The sequence below is a fragment of the Atractosteus spatula genome, chromosome 12 (genome assembly GCF_055471065.1).
Source record: "Atractosteus spatula isolate fAtrSpa1 chromosome 12, fAtrSpa1.hap1, whole genome shotgun sequence".
Classification (NCBI taxonomy): Eukaryota; Metazoa; Chordata; class Actinopteri; order Semionotiformes; family Lepisosteidae; genus Atractosteus; species Atractosteus spatula.
In genome coordinates this window covers 8,196,993-8,202,992 of record NC_142717.1, presented here as the reverse complement: position 1 = coordinate 8,202,992, position 6,000 = coordinate 8,196,993, and positions in this window count along the sequence as shown.

Below are 6,000 nucleotides of genomic sequence, written 5' to 3'. Positions count from 1 at the left end.
ATAATTAAATCGGATGGGGCTTTTGTTCTAGCACATACTTTGTGTTTTGCTTCAGTTTTAAAACTCAAGGAGTTTAACTCAAGTTAAACTTAAGTTTAACTTAAAGTTTATTTTCATTCTCTTTAGTTCTACAACAGTAACGTTACTGAGAAGCAATACAATTGTACTGTATGGGTATAATTCTTTTATACCTCTGTGGAGATTCATATGCCAAATTTCCTGCTTGATTCAAATGAGTAATACAATACCCAAGGCAATAAAAACAATACAAAATGAGAGATAACAACTCTATCATTAAAGGAAAATGTAAGTGACATTGAATTAACAAATTCTGGAGGAGAGTTTGAAGTTATCCATTCAACTGAAGCTGAGCTAAAACTGAGTCAAGCAGTAAGACAATGATCCTAAATATACAAGCAGATCTACAACAGAATGGCTGAAAAAAATAATTTCAAATTTTGGATTGGCCAAGTCAAAGTGCATTGAAATGTAATGGCAGGACCTAAGTATATTTGTTTGTGCATCAACTTGAGCAAGTTCTAAAAGGCAGAATTGGATAAAATTCCTAAAAGCAGCTGCTCAAGACTGATAAACAGCTACAATAAATGAACAGTTGACATCATTGCTGATCAGGGATGTACTCTACCACTAGTTACTGAACGTATGGGTTCACATACTTATTCATGTAAAGATATATACTATTGAATCCTTTTGTTCATAAAGAGTTTGTTCTTTAAATCTTTCTGCACAATACAATCCTTTGAGCCTAGGGAGGCTCCCGTCTGGACTAATTCCTGTTTACCAAAGACTTTCTGCATTGTTGTGAGCAAAATTGGTTACAATATTGTGAATGAAGTCTTACTCATGTATTGTGCAATTGCAAGATGCAGTATCAGGAAAGATTAAAACAGACACGGGTTTGCAGGCCACCTTCACTACTTTACTTCTTGACAAGCCAGAACATATTTTTGGCTTCTTATGATGCTCTATATGTTGAATAACCTGTTTCACTACATACTGTGCGTTTTCAGTACAATACTGTATGTGCCTACTGTATGACATTTGTGTGGTCTATTGTGTGAGAGTGTTTCTCATTCTGTTTAGAAGAAATTAATTGTATGGATTATTCAGATTACTTTTTAAAAAAGCATTCAATTTTCTCAGCTCTAACAGAAGTCACAATGATAAAAACCTTTTAATTTGATTTTCATTTTCCAATTACCTTAAATAATTATTACACCATTTAGATTATTAATTAATAAAAAACTAATATAATCAAATTAGAATTTGATTTACACTGAACTGACATTTACAGCAATATACTTTTTAAACTTACTTTTTTTAAGTTACTTGTTTTTCTTAGGTCTATTGTATGAATAGATCAAAGTGTTATTTTTTTATAATGAACCTAATTCAAACTATTGACTTTCAGATTTTGTATAAACTGACAGTGATAGACTTACGGACATAAGACACTGCGTTTGGAGGTCATAGAAAGGTACAGCAAATAAAGGTCAAGATGGACTATTTTAAAACATGTAGGAGATGTTCTGCAGTTAAAAATACTGTACATTCTTAAAGACAGGCTATTTCTTTAAAAGAGAAATATTGATATCATACTGGGTAATTCAGGTAAAATTTTATGATGACATGTTTTTTTTTAATTACAGAGAAAAATCAATAATCCTGAAATCAGAAAGGCTACTGTCATTAGGATGGGGTCACATTTTTGAGTTGGGATCAGCTTCAATGTTACCCCCTGCTGCTGCAGCAACTGTTTGAAGTTGGTCTTTCAGGACTGGTATCATAGGTGGAAAGTAAGCTTAAGACAAAAATAAAATAAATCCTTTCCTCGTCTCAACAGTAACACAACACAAAAACGTTGTTATTCTGTTAATTATCAACATACCCGTATACTCAGCTATAGGACAGTATTTCAGCTAAGACAAATACTTTCTAAAAAGGTATGATTTGAGGTTTCAGATTTTTGTGTATTAGATGCATATTTTGGTGTGAATATAAAACAGTGGTAAAATGTGACACAGCATTGGCAGTAAATCATTTTCTTAATTTTTTTTATCATTCTTGCTTCTTGAATATGCACCTGCACCTATTTCTTGATAAAAAAATCAAGGTGATGTAATATTATAATTATCTTTTATTCCCACGGATACTAATTGAATAATATCACACTTACAGTATATGTTCTATTGTGAAGTCTAAAAAACAGATGATGATTAGAAAATGGTAAAAATATATACTGTTTTTTTTTAAAACTCCATTCATCCATCCATTTCCTAACCTGTATCTTCCAATAGGAGGTCTCAGTGGAGCTGGAGTCTCTGGAGAATGCACTCTGGCTGGCACACCAGTCCATCACAGGACACACACAAGCACAAACATAGGCATGCACACACACCAGGGCCAGTTCTCCCAGAAGTCAATTAACCTACCAGTGTGTCTTTGGACTGTGATAGGAAACTGGAGCACTAGAAGGAAACCCACTTGACCATTCAGAACGCACCCCAGGAATTGCACCCAGGGCCCTACAAAGCAGCAGGTCTAACCACTGCATTTTAAAATCAGGATTATTTTAAGTATAAAGAAGTCAGAACTTTACTTTCCTTGGATTACATTTGCATTATGCCTTAAGACATAGTGCAACAAAAAATACATCTGACACAATTGCTCCATTAACATATTAGTTTTAAATAAAATAAGTTTAAGAAGCCCAGAGGTTAAATGGCTGACTTTATTATATTGTTCAAGTTCTTGGCTCTAGCACACTCACTCACTGTGTTATTTAGAGCAAGTTCTTGGATCTCCTTGCATTGTCCTAGAGGTTACAAGCCACTCTGGAGATGTAGCATTTCTGTAAATTAGATTACAAGAAAAGACCCACTAAATTTTGTTGTTAGAATAAGATCCCAAATCCCCCCCCCCCCCCCCCAGATCTGTGCCTTACCATTATTAATTGCACACATACTGTAATCGTTAAAGGAGAATCCATCTGGATAATCACACTATAGTATGGTAAACTATCCAAAGAGAATGGTGAGGCCAGAATTATGTCAAAACTTTCACCCATCTGCTGCCAGCAGATCATTGAATATTTATTATAGATTTGCTTTGGAAGAGTCTCAGAGATAGGGGATATACAATAGTTTGACTCAAAGTGGCTCTAAGTGAAAAGATTGTAACTGCAATAGGAAAAACTTTAAATTGATAGCCTTGTATTGTCCCGCTAACATGGTTTAAAAGCTGTGTAAGGGAACCCTGAAACAAAAGATTTTCTAGAAGCTATCTTTATTCCCACTGTGTCATGAAAAACTATACCCAACTTACAGTTGTTAAGGCACTCAAGTGTTTCCTATAGGCTGATTTTTCTACAATGTTGTCAATCCAAATACAATATTACTTCAGTGCCATTATGGACCCTTAATCTTTTTATTAATCTCATCAGTATGACTTTTCACTTGTATTATTGCACTATATATTGCAATATTAATATTATCTCACAGTATATGATTCACAGATCCCAGCCTCGACTTTCTTCCAGTGTTAATACAACTGATGAGAGTGGAAAGTTCACCTGGTTCTTCACACTGGCAGCAATAGCTTTCTACCTCCATAGTCTCGAAAGTCTGATCTATGATTGTAATGACTTTGGAATGGCATTAAAATAGACTACATTATGGTCTAGAAAAAATAAAATGTTACAACTGGACTGGTGCTTTAGTATGGGAATAAAACCTTTCACAGTTCTATAAGAACAGGGAAATGTTATCTCAGCCTTCTTACTTCTATTTATTACATTTTCAATGCTGTTTTGATTTACAGTATAATTACATCTGATAAGACCTTGACTTTTATTTTTTTATTATCATAAAAACCATTATTAAATATACTTTAATTACTGCCCTATATTTCTGGGCACTTACAGTAAATACTGTACAATATATGCTCACAATACAGCAAGGAAATCACATCAAGGAGTAAATATGTGTTTTAAGTAAGTGAAAGAGGATATAACAAATCAATTGACTACCACAGTGTACAATGTATTTCACTGCTGTATTCATTGCTGTTTTTCTTTCAGACTCTGAGCTCCATTAAAACAGAATGTATTACATAAACCAGATTTGGTCCTCTCAGGTGAAATGTTTTCAGTCTTCATTCTTCATGTGATCTTCCCAAACCTCAAATTTTGTTATTTTCAAAGCTGTCACCAGGATGATATGCTTGCATCATAAAATTTCATATTTGCAGTTTGTTTCATTTCACAATGTTATTAGCATCAATGTTCTTGCCAAAAGACCTTTTTTTTCAATTGTACTTCTTAGGAAAATGTATCTGTTTTGATAGCTATTATTTAATGCCTCATTTCCACATATCCACTCTGCTTCATGTTGCCATAGATGCCTTAAAAAGGTGTGAGTTATGTCACTCAAATATTGTACTGTCTTTTTATATGGGGTAAACAGATGGAAGTGGGTTGTCAATACTTTATCTCCCACATAGATCTTTTTACAACAACAATATTGCTTCCAGAATAGATGTTACAAATGGCTGTTGAAGAAATTAAGCCTGGGGGGTTGTATGTGTGTGATAAGTGATTCAATAAAACGCATTATCAGTACAATGCACTAATAAGATCTCATTTAGAATACCATGTACAGTTTTGGTAACCAAGTTACAGAAAAGGAAGCAGTCGAGAAAAAAGAAACCAGATATATTACTGGGCTTAAAGGAATGTTCTGCAATGACAGACTAAAAGAGCTGAACTATTTTTGACTCACATAAGACTACGAAGGGACCTGATGTAAGTATTTAAAATCCTTAGGGATTTCAAAGTCAACCCTGTGGATGTCAGTGTAACAGAACAAGGGATAAAGTTATAAGGGGGAGTCAGCTATTGGTCTAAGATATGGCTGACGCAGCTGCCTACTTGAACGATTCTTATATCCATATTCATAACAACTGGTGATAGAAGATTTGTCCAGTAATACATTTTATGTATTTATTGTTTATACTGTAGATATATAGTAATAGTACAATCTTAGAAATATACTGATTCACACAATTAGTCTTGAGAACAACAAAATCAATCATATTCTAGAAGCTACATTAGACAATTGTGTGCCATTTTAAATAACACTGCACATAATAGCAAGAAAACCACTTGGTTCATAATTGTACAAGGACATATGACAATAGTGCATTTCATTCAAAATAGCAAGCCTAGTGCCTTGATATAATTTCCAGAGTCAAATGTCAGTTTCTAATAAGATATTAAAAATATTATAGATCAAACAAAGGATGATGCACCATGGGATACAATACTGTACATGCAGAAATTGAACATTTTAGACAGAATATAATTCCAGAAAGATCAATCTGGCTACCTAATGGAAAAAGGTTAATGCTTGTGGATGTTAATGTTGTTGGTTAATGGTGATTTCCAAGTGCATAATATTATATACTGTATAGTGTCAAAAGTTAGACTTTTGAAGGATATACAGATGCATACATCTGTTAAAAATGGTGACAATCACACCCTTATTATATGCATAGTATATGCAGATTAGGCTGTGCATTTCTTAAGGGAAGGCATTTTGCAAATTAATCAAAGTATTCTGTCTTCTAGAGATACAGAGTAATTTCTATCAAATAATTTTTAGCAAAAGCTTCACATTGTACTTTACCATACACAGTACATAATTGATACATAAGTACAACACTGAAACCACTTTACACTGACACTTACAACAATACAATATTTCTTCACCATGGAAACAGTTTCTCTAACCTCTTATTTAGTCTTCTCTAGGTTTTATATCCAAATGAATTTGTGGCATATTACCAGATCATTAAAATATACTTGTGAAATTAATATTTAAAACCTAATCAAATGTAAAATGTTTCAAACAAATTCAATTCAATGACTAGTATTAATAATTAACCATGTTTTTAACTTAATCTTATATATCATGCATTAGT